Consider the following 12,311-nt stretch of genomic DNA (forward strand, 5'->3'; position numbering starts at 1 on the left):
TCATACTGTAGCAAAAAGTAAGATTTTTTAGAACAAAGTAAAAATTAGAGTTGCTGTTAAAAAACTGCTATGTACTACTTTAACAGTTTAATGTTCTGCATTGTTATACGTTTCTAATCTATTACTTAAGGTTTCATTTTAGAAAGTACTGAATGTTTTGTTATGTTTTAAATGAAATTAGTGATTGGGTATCTACAATTTTTTATTTATGGCATCAAAGTAGGTCCCCTCTTTTAAGTAACGATGTTAAACTGTTTTAAACTGTTCCATTTTACTCTCTACCTTAAATTCTGAAATTTGTCAGCCTCATAATAAATTAGAACCAATGAGCATGGGTTTTGAAAGACGCATTTGGCTTTGAATTCTGGATATGTTTCCGATTAGTTACCATGGGCCACTTACATACTGTGAGGACTCAAATTTTTTTTTCTCTCTTATACAATATACCTGCTTTAAAGATTTATGAGAAATAAAGTCATTGTATTTAAACTGTCTAATATAACACCTGCTCAATGGTCAGAGATAAATTATTGATAGCTGGTGGAGGTTATGGCTTAGAAGATGCCAGTGGTAGTAATGATGGTGATGTTTGTCACATGACCTTTAAATGCTATAGTATTTTTCATATCTAGTAACACAAATTCAAAGATGCAAAATCATTGATAGCTACATAATTACCAGAGCTTGTTACACATATACTGGAAACTAGACAGCATCTCCTTAGAATTCAGGAGGCAAGATAGACAATGATGGGTAGGGTCAAGATCAGAACTTTAATTAGCTAAAGAAAGACCCTTAAAATACACCAAAATTAAGTCCTGTCTTATTTTAGGAAAAGAATCCCTTAAAAACAGGATTAGAGATCATGGCAAGGTCAAGTTGATATTCTTGAAAGAAACAAATTAAAAAAGAACAAAAGAAAGCTGTGAAAACAGGCTCTGGGATTCATAAAGCCAGAACAAAGGAGGGTGACTATTAAGTCAATATATATTTGGTAAGTACCTGCCATTCATAACAGTTGATAGATTTCATGGACAATATTGTGGAGAAAAATACACGACTCTTGATTATAAAGAGTTTTTAACATACTATGGAAGAAAGGCTAGATCAAATTCTTCAGCCTACCATCTGAGAGATACAGAAGCAAAAACTAGAACAGATTGTTTAAATGACAAGCAAGAGATCAGACTTGGGAAAATGAATAGAATAAAGGGCAGGGAGCACCAGTGAATAAATGGAGCATAGCATTTAGCCAATTGCTCTCCTGCTCACACCCATAAAGAATTGTAAGTTAGTGGTAGCTAAGGCTAAGTAAAATGTGAATAGGTTATATAAAAGACAATATCTTTTCCTAAAGAAATACTCACAATATTTTACATTTTGTGTATTGGACACGATTTAATATGTATATATCTATCCTATATAATAAAAGGCTAAGATGCAAATCGACCAAACAGCAGAATGACTGGTCGCTATGACACGCACTGACCATGAGGGGGCAGATGCTCAATGCAGGAGCTGTCCCCTGGTGGTCATTGTGCTCCCACAGGGGGAGCACCGCTCAGCCAGAAGCCAGGCTCATGGCTGGCTAGCGCAGCAGCAGTGGTGGGAGCCTCTCCCACCTCTGCATCAGCACTAAGGATGTCTGACTGATGGCTCCCAGACTGCGAGAGGGTGCAGTCCAGGCTGAGGGACCCGCCCCCATCCCCAAGTGCACGAATTTTGTGCACCGGGCCTCTAGTATATATATATAAAAGCCTAAGAACCAGACGACTGGACAACCAGATGACCAGATGACTGGACAGTAGCTATGATATGCACTGATCACCAGGGGGCAGACACTCAACGCAGGAGCTGCCCCTTGGTGGTCAGTGCCACTCAGCTGACAGAGGGGTGCCAGATGCCAGGCTGAAGGCTGGCGAGTGCTGCTGTGGTGGCACGAGCCTCTTCTGCCTCCGTGGCAGCTCGCAACTGAATGGCGGCAGAGGCAGGCAAAGCAAGGCTGGAATGAGGGCATGGCGCCCAGCCCTGGCTTGGGCTCCTCCCTGGCCGCCTGACACTTTGCACACTATTACAACCCTCGGGGGATGTTGGACTGCCAGTTTAGGCCTGATCCACACAGGCAGGCTGAAACTAGCCGTCCAACATCCCCTGAGTGCTCCCAGACTGTGAGAGGGTGCAGACCAGGATGAGGGACCCCACCAGTGCACGAATCTGTGCACTGGGCCTCTAGTGTGTGTGCATATATACATATATATACGTGTGTGTATATATATTTATTATTTGTAAAGGGTGTCCCAAAAATGTGTACATACTTTGAATAATTATTAATTCCAATGGGTTAAATCTGAAAAGAAAGAAACATCAATTGAGCTATCAGAAAAAGTGTTTGTGTGTGTGTGTGTGTATGTGTGTGTGTGTGTGTGTGTGTGTGTGTGTGTGTGTGTGTGTATACTAGAGGCCTCGTGCATGAAAATTCATGCACTCAGGGGAGCAGGGATCCCTCAGCCCGGCCTGCACCCTCTCACAGTCTGGGAGGCCTCAGGGAATGTCTGACTGAGGGCTTAGGCCAGCCACAGTCTGGCCTCCCTCTGCGGGAGGTGACCAGTGGGGCAATTACCCCTCTGCTGCCCCCCAATCACCCCTCTGCTGTGCTCGTCACCGCTGTCCCCCGATCGCCATCCCCTCCCTCTGTAAATTTAGAAAAATTTTTTATTTATGACTTTGTTCCTATATAGAAATCATTAGGAAAGAATAGAAAACCTCTGCTACTGTGATATTATCTGAGACTACATATACAGGTTGAGACAAAAACTTTATAGTTGTTTAAATAGGATGTAATACAATAATTAATAAATAATAATACAATTATAAACTGTTTCACATATTCACAACTTTAAACCTCATTTTGCCCAACCCTATATATAGATGGCTGTAGATGATAAACATTGAAGTATATTTAAAACATTTCAACCAAATACTTTTCAAATTCAGTCATTAATCCTCAAATTTATATTTCAGTAAATAATATAAAATGTTCTTTTGTGAAGATTATTTGAGGTAAGGGACTAAGACATAACTACCTTCTTACTAACATATTCTTCTGTCTATAGAAGTGCATACTTTATGCAAAGATCAGTCCCAGGGCTAATTAATAATGGAAGTAAACTGCCTCAGAAGAGATAAAGATAATTAGTAGATTATTGAGTCTTAGTATTCCATTATCTTAAATATATATGAGGTCAGCTACATAAATCTATGAGGGGATCCATATGAAATAAATGAAAAGGAGTCGGGATTTTTGTTTGTAAAATAATTTTGGGCATTTAAAATCAACCAGCATTAAAAAAATATGTACCACCCTGGCTGGTTTAGCTCAGTGGATAGAGCGTCTGCCTGCAGACTGAAGAGTCCCAGGTTCGATTCTGGTCAAGGGCATGTACCTTGGTTGCAGGCACATCCCCAGTAAGGGGTGTGCAGGAGGCAGCTGGTCAATGTTTCTCTCTCATTGATGTTTCTAACTATCCCTTTCCCTTCCTCTCTGTTAAAAAAACAATAAAATATATTTTAAAAAAATATGTACCGTAACATATAGTACAATTTATATCATTATCTAGCTTGCCATTTACAAATAGTACTCTGCTTTTTAAAGTTTACATTCAGTGAAATGGTATGATTATAAATATAAATGAAATATAAGTGGATATAAATATAAATACATATTAAAGATATGAACTTAAGATGATAAATTATTAATAATTTAATTTAACATCAACAATGCAGTGCTATTTTGAAAAGAATGCAATAAAGATTTTCAAATGCAAATGTAGAATATAAATATAGAGCCTACATGCAATCTAATTATGCTTATCCTCTGTCAAAAATGTTTAGACTGTTAATTTTCTTCTGAGATATACATATGAAAAAATATGTGATGAATTATCAGAAATATCATTTAAAAATATACCAAGATTCCAAACATCTGAGAAATACAAAATGCTTCAGGAATCAGATTTTGTTCTAATTCATTGAGAAACAAAATGACTGAGAGGAAATGAATATATTATTTAATGATACAATAGGTTTTGTGAACATGAGTAGAAAAAGGAGCTAGATTTGTGGAGTCATCTGCCTTTAAAAGTAAAACAATTGGAGTTGATCCTAAATAACTCTTAGGTTTTAGAAATGATCAATTTCTTCTTTCAACAATAGGTCTCTACCCTATAACTGACACTGTGCTTATCACATAGAGAACAAAAAATTAGACTTGTCCTCTGTACATAAATGGCTCTCATTCTAAGTAGAAATACAGAAGAAACCACACATATTAGAATGAAGGGCTGAAGGTAGTTGACAAGATAAACCTGGGGCATTCATCCAATCTCTGAACTCTCATTCTATCCATAGATGCCCAATACGTTCTTCAGAATGACATTCGAAGTCAGTCATCTCATATAGTACATCCCATGTGTTACATCTTCTAGTTATTAGTGCCTAATGATTTCTTATTCAGTTGAGGATGAATTCAATACTGCTTTCTCTTTCCTAACAGCCAGCCTTATGGGATTTACTTCTGCATAAGTCTTCTCCCCATCTGACACTACACTCCCCCTTACACTCCAGATACACTGAATTTGTTGTTATTTTCAGATATATCAGATATACCATATTCCCTTTAGAATTGCTATTTCTCCTGTGTATACCTTTCATTCCTCAGAGTATCCAATGACACCTCACACATTTTGTGTCAATTTCAATGACACTGCACAGAACGATTTACATAGACCATCCTCTCCAAGTTGTCAAGTTTTCCAATAATTACTATATTTTATTCCTTTGCTTTATTTATAGCATTTATCTCTATATGAATTTATATTTGTATGCATTTATTAATTTCCTTTTTATTTTACCCTCTCCATTAGAATATAATTTATATGACAGCTAAAACTTGGTATGTCTGATTCACTGCCTTATCCCCCCATTAATAGAACAATTTTTGGTGTATATACCTTAAATGCTCAAAAGTGTTGAATGTTAAGTGAATGAGTGAATAAAAATAAATAACTCATAATGGGCCTGAGGTAAGTCTTGAAGGATGAATAGAATTTAACCAAAAACACAGTCCTCCTTAGTTAATAATAATGATGTATCAATATCCGTTTACTAGTATAAACTTTTACCAATGCATGATACTAACAAAATGATAGTATGAAACTTGGTGTGTGACATATTGGAACTCTCTGTACTATCTTCTCAATTTTCTGAACCTCTAAAACTGGTTTAAAAAGGTCTGTTTAAAATAAAATGTCATATAAAAATAAAAAAACAGTGGTGGAAATACAGTGTCGTGGCAAAAGATCAAATGATGTTAAGAATGTATCCATGCCCTGACCTGTTTGGCTCAGTGGATAGAGCTTTCCAAACACTTTAATATAACTCTTATGCTTTTACTCAGGGAAAGAATTATATTGCCTATTTTAAGTTGGGTTCCCCAAAAGTGTATGCTAAGATAAGAGTTCAAGTGATAGAGAGATAGGAGGAGTTATTTCTAGGAGAACAGGCAGGGAGTAGAGCAGTGGGAATGGGGAGGAAAGGCAACAACAGTGCGCTCCCAAGCAAAGTCTCATGCAAGATAAGACAGGGAAGGTCCAGAGACAGTGTTAGTCATTTTTCAGAACATCTTCAGGAAAAGCAAGAAAAATGGAATGTTTATACACCTTAGTTACTGGTTAAGCTGGCTCAAGGTAAGAACAGGTGCTCTAAATTCCCACAAATGCCCAACTAGAGTGAGGCAGGCACAGCCTGGCTATCTCCTGACAGAGACACAGGTGCTGCCTACAGGGAGTGTAAGCATCCTGGAAGCTAGAAATGAAGGAGGGGTCTAAGGAGACACAGGTGAGACGCTGGCACTGATTTGATTGCTGCAGAGTCAAACCACTGAATTACCTCCTTCCACCCCAGCAGTTCTGCACAACCTGGGCAGTTTCAGAAGAAAGATTCACTAGGGATAGCAAGCCATTTAAGCCCCAGTTGGTGTGTCATCTGAATGATCTGAGGCGTTTAACTGTAGTAACACTTTAGAGTAGATCACATTGGGGTGCCCACCTCCAGAGTTTCTGAGGAAAAGGCCTGGAGTGGAGTTTGGAATTTGTATTTGTAACAAGTTTTCATGTGATGCTGATACTGCTGATCTGGAGAATCACCATTCCTGTTATGGATTCCCACAGCATTATAATAAATATTTTTTTTAAGCTGTGACTGTTCATGTTTTGTGTAAAGAAAAAGATTGGGTTTAGTAATTATGGAGTCTTATAATGTTCCATTATACAAAAAAACACCCTTTAATTTAAATTATTTGCATTATTTAAGTATTTAATAAGCATTAATAGATTGGAAGTGCAGTAATTAAATGCTTATTGAAATAAATCATATGTCCTATTTTTAAAAAAGACAACAAAAATCCTACTGACACTGGGTTATAATTCATTAAATGGTACACATACAACAAAATATTAAAAAAATACACTATGAGAAAATGAAAGACTAAATCATTGAATTTTTAATCCTTAGTGAAATTTCAGCATCTTAATGTAGTATGAATTTTGGTTGATCTAATTGCTAATATATTTTTTATAAATACTTAAATTGGGAGGATTAATGCAGCATTTTATTTTCACTTGAATATCGAGTGAAGTTCTACTTCAGATAAATAAATTAACTCAGTACACTACATTTTTGTATATTACAAAAATATGTACATAAATCAAAATGCCTAAAAATAATTGTCTACTTTCACAAATCCTAGGCTTCAAAGATGAGATTCAGAGTTCCTTACAAAAAAAAAAAATTACTGTGAAAATTCTAGTTTCTTTCAAATGAAAACTAGTTATAGTGAAATTGTTCATACATATTCATATAACAAAGCTGCCATAGAGCTTATCTTATACAGTGCCACTCGTGAATATAGGTTTTTGATTGGGACTTGGTTAAGTATTGGGGTCATTTAAGAATGTGTCTTAGTCTTCTTGTTCTTTTATTCATCTGACTCTTTGTGACATTTGACTCTTCAGCCATAGTTCTTACTATATACTATAACTTAGTTTGGTGGCAAACTTTTCTTTTTATTTTACAGAGCAATTGAATATATAGACATTTGTTCAATCAGTGAAGAATTTTTATTAATGCTTAAGCATTAATACTATATTATTAATTCTAATATATATGCATTGTATAATGTATTAGAACTGGTATATGTTTGCATTTTAAACAACAATTCCCAGTTCAAAATGGCAACTTTAAAGGGTCCCTCATAATATGGAATATTATCAGGCAGATAGTCATTTATTCTTAGCAGGCACTGACAGTCATTCACTATTCTACATAGGCAGAAATATAATTTGAGAAAAGTACCATGAACTACAAAGAATCTCATAAAAATACAAATAAGATCAGGAACATAATCACGCTATAAAAGTCAACTAGCAGGGATTGGGAACGTCTGGCCCAAGAGCTGTATAAGGCCTGCAAAATCATTTGGTCTGGCCCTGCCAAGGCATTAGGGGTGAGTTAATTTAATGTTTAACCAAATATGGCAGGCTAATTTTTTACGTTGATAATTCTGTATGGCCCCTTAATGATGTTATAAATATTCAACTGGCCCTTGTGAGAAAAAAAATATCCCCACCCCTGATTGAAAGTCTACGTTATTTATATGCCAGGCCTCACATATTCCTTATCATTAAAATAAATGAAGCTAGAACAAATAAAAACATAGATCTCTGAAGACCCAGGTCACTGCAATAGAATAATACAACGAACCTCAGCTCCTTTAAGCACATCTCTTGTTAGGAGCATCAGCTCACTGTCCTCAGGTAGACTCTTCCTCATCCTGGCCCAGGCACATGGATACAATATGCATAGATCAGCAGAGCATCATAAGGGAATTACAAACCTCAGGTGCCCACTGATGGCAGAATGTACTTGACTAACTTGTTGTTAGCAGAGGGTTTGGTCAGGACCCATTCCCCCATTGGGAAGTTTCCAGTTATAAAATACTGTTTCCCTGAAAGATCAGAATTCCATATAACACAAAGATGGACATTGTGACTTCCTGCAAGGGGATTTACAGAGAAATTACCTCCATCCACTTTGGCCGTCACACATTCGGATACCTTGAATTGCAATATTCTCTGACACTTTTTGACCTTCAGCACCTTGAACTTTAGATTTTCCTAGCAATTACCAGTGGGAATATCTTTTCTATATCACATGTTCTCATTCATGCTGAATCTTTTCTTTACACTTACTGTAAATTTAAACCCTCCCTTTTTTTTTTTTTTTTTTCCAAATTAATCCTCTCCTCCTTACCCTTCTGGCCTCTGTTGTCAATATGCCTCGGTCAATCTGGCTCTCCCTAACACCCTGGATTGCTGTCCCCAGCCCATCCTGTCACTTGCCAAAAAAGTATAAACTGCTGCCCACTAGCATTATTGACATGATGCAAACTGGATCTAAATAGGAACATAAAAATATTAAGTTGCATTGGGTGGGAGAGAAAAATGTAAATATAGGAGACTTTCCACAAGCCACTTCATAGTCTGGGCGCTGTGAATATGGGTTAAAAACAAAAACAAATGACCCAGTTGGTGTTGCTCAGTGGTTGAGCATTGACCTATGAACCAGGAGGTCATGGTTCAATTTCCATTTGGGGCATAGGCCTGGGTTGCAGGCTCGATCCCTAGTAGCGGGGAAGGGTGCAAGAGGTAACCGATCAATGATTTTCTCTCATCATTGATGTTTCTATTGCTCCCTCTCCCTTCCTCTCTGAAATCAATGAAAAACATATTTTAGAAAAAAGCAAAAAAATAAATAAATAAAAAGAAAGAGTATATAAACAAAGTACAGTGGTTTTAACAGTTCTTATTTAAATTAATTCTTTTGAAATTACATTAAAACATAATAGATATACCTGGGAAACTTCAAAATTACTTGGAAGGCATACAAGGAAAAGTAAAATATGGCTTTTTTCCCCATAAATAATCACTGTTAACAGCTTCTTTTGTTTCCTTAAAAAATATTATGAGTATATTGTCTTTATTCTCAAAATAAAAATGTTAATGAGATTATAACATACATCAGGTCAAGGGCCATTGTTTTTCCAACCTAAAAAATATTGTCATACAGATATATCTTACCCTATTTAATGGCTACCAGGTATTCTACCACAGTGTGATTTATAATAATTTATCTAGTTCCAGACTGATAAACTCAAGTGTTTCTAATTTGTTGCTTCAATAATATAAATTAGTCATTGAAAATCTTTGTATATGAGCACATCTGTAGAAACATTCCCAGAAGTTGATTAATTGAGGCCAAAAGTATGTGCCTTGTCAAGGGTTAACACTGGTCTACCCCATTTAAATCTTCTCACAGTTGGTTCCTTGACATTGAGGTCTCAACTCAATATCACCCTCGTACACCTTCATGGAGAACATAGCAAATCTTTCCTCTGTGTTTTATGTTCATCCTTGCACTTACCACTAAGTGATATATCCTTTTAATACATTAGTCATTGTTAGTAGACCATCTTCTGTATTCTCTACCTCTAGAATAAACATTCTGTGAGAACAGAGACTTTTTCTGATGTGTTCACCATAGTATATTGGGCACACAATAGGCAGACAACAAAGACTCCTTAAATAACCCAGTTACTGTTAGCATCATGGTGACATGTTACAGAATTGCATTTGCTAATAAGAATATAATGCACAGGAATAAGCATGTGAAGTGTCTCAATCCTTGGCTCTTGGGCCTCTTTTTTTTATTCACTATCTAGGTGACCTTATATGGTTTCATGGCTTTAAATATGATTTATACATAAATGGCTCCTAAATGCATATTTTAAGTCCAAATCAAACTCCAAAGTCATACAAAACCCTCTGGACACAGAATAGGCACCTCAAAATTAACCTGCCTAAAAGCAAACTTCTATTATACCCCCACCTGTCTCTTCCACAGTGTTTCCATACCAGCAAATGACAACCTCATTCTTCCTATCGTTCAAGATAAAATCCTTGATGTTAATCTCATCCCCTCATACATAAACCATCAGCAAATCCTGCTGGTATTCCTCCAAAGATCCATGAAGAATTTATTCTGGAATGTATGCCATCATTCCTTGCTAGCTCTATTACTAACATCACTGTACAAACTACAACCATCTTTCATTTGAATTATCACAAAAATCTTCCAACTGGTTTTCCTGTTATGTACTGTTCCCCTAGAATCAGTTCTCGAACAGCAGACAACAGATCATTTTTAACATGGGTCAGGTCATATCACTCCTTTAAAAAAATTAAGATGAATATCACACCAGTAATAACTCATGTTATCTGTTTCCTGAATATGGTGCTATGAGGATGTCACATTACCTCGCCAATATTTTCCCCCAAAATTTATAACCTCAGTGTAATCATGAAACAACATCAGACAAACCTAAATTGAGTGAAATTCTGTAAATTACCTGACCAATATTTTTTAAAATTGTCAAGGTCATGGGAATAAAAAAAGAATAGACAAATTATCACAGATTGGAGGAGACATAAATAAATGCAACATGGCATATTGGATTGAATCCTGAAACAGAAAAAGTACATTAGTAGGAAAAATGGGGAAATTTGAATGAAGTCTGTAGTTCAGTTGCTAGTACTATACCAATCACATATTTTTAAATCTTGGTTAAAGTACCATGGTTACGCTGTCAACATTAAGAAAACAAGAGTTCTATCAGTATAGGGAGCGAAGAGTGGACCCCAGAGAGCCCTGAGCAGCCCCCCTCCGTCCGCCTTCCGCCCCCCCCACCCCCGTTACCATCACACCCTGGAGGAGCTGCAGCTGCCACAGCCGACCCCAGTCACCATCACCTCAACCAGGAGCAGCGAGGCCAAAAACCAGCCGCTGCCAGCCCCCCCCCCCCGACCCCAACACACACACACCCCAGTGCTGCCGACACCAAGCCTGGCACCATGGGCAGCGACGCAGGGAGCGGTGGCCCGGGTGGCCTCATGTTGGTGGCACCTGCCAGCGGGGACAAGAAGGTCTTCGCAACGAAGGTTTGGGGAACAGTAATATGGTTCAATGTCAGAAACGGATATGGTTTCATCCACAGGAATGACACCAAGGAAGATGCATTTGTACACCAGACTGCCATAAAGAAGAAGAACCCCAGGAAGTGCCTTCGCGGCATAGGAGGTGGAGAGACTGGAGTGTGATGTTGTTGAAGGAGAGAAGGGTGCGGAGGTTGCAAATGGTGCAGGCCCCGGTGGAGTCTCAGTACAAGGCAGTGTCTGTGCAGCATAGTAACCATTACAGATGCACTCCACGATACAGAGGTCCTCCAGGCAATTACCAGCAGAATTCCTAGAATAGTGAGGTGGGGAAAGAATGAGGGATCAGAGTGCTCCCGAAGGCCAGGCCCACAGCACCGGCCCTATCGCAGGCCACGGTGCCCAGCGTACTACATACGGAGACCTGTGGGCATGGACCACAGCATCCCAACCCTCCTGTGCAGGGAGAAGGGATGGAGGTGCTGACAACCAGGGTGCAGGAGAACAAGGCAGACCAGGGAGAGTGAATATTCATCGGGGCTATAGACCACGATTCCGCAGGGGCCCTCCTCGCCAAAGACAGCCTAGAGAGGACAGCAATGAAGAAGGTAAGGAAAATCAAGATGAGAACCAAGGTCAGCACCCACCTCAACGCTGGTACTGCCACAATTTCAACTACCGACGCAGATGCCCAGAAAACCCTGCACCACAAGATGGCAAAGAGACAAAAGCAGCCGATCCACCAGCTGAGAATTCCTCTGTTCCCAAGGCTGAGCAGGGCGGAGCTGAGTAAAAAATGCCATCATCCGGTTTAGTCATACAACAAGAAGAAATATGAAATTCCAGCAATAAGAAATGAACAAAAAATTGGAGCTGAAGGCCTTAAGTGCTTGCTTTTTGCCCGTTGACCAGGTAACTAGAACTATCTGTATTATCTATGCAGCATGGGGTTTTATTTTTATCTAAAGACATCTCTTTTTGGTAATGACAAATGTGTTTTTTAAGAAAAAAAAAAAAGCTTGGTTTTTCTTAATACATCTTTAAAGGTTTTTAAATTATTTCATATCTGGTCAAGTTAAGAACCTCCTTTTTAATTTGTAATCAAAGTTTACAACTTGGTATTTTTCAAGAAAGTCAACAAACTGCAAGCACCTGCTAATAAATATCTTAAACAATAATAATAATCCTATCTAATAAAAGAGTAAT

General features: G+C 37.9%; 1 pseudogene across 1 annotated transcript; it reads left to right on the forward strand.

Moving 5' to 3' along the window:
* The first annotated feature begins 512 nt into the window (after nt 1-512).
* Nucleotides 513-11,898, forward strand: LOC307105717 (Y-box-binding protein 1-like; annotated as a pseudogene). The gene is made up of 2 exons: nt 513-582; nt 10,771-11,898. The product of its transcript is annotated as a Y-box-binding protein 1-like (transcript).
* The last annotated feature ends 413 nt before the right edge of the window (nt 11,899-12,311 follow it).

The sequence above is a fragment of the Cnephaeus nilssonii genome (assembly GCF_951640355.1).
Source record: "Cnephaeus nilssonii genome assembly, chromosome: 9".
Taxonomy (NCBI): Eukaryota; Metazoa; Chordata; class Mammalia; order Chiroptera; family Vespertilionidae; genus Cnephaeus; species Cnephaeus nilssonii.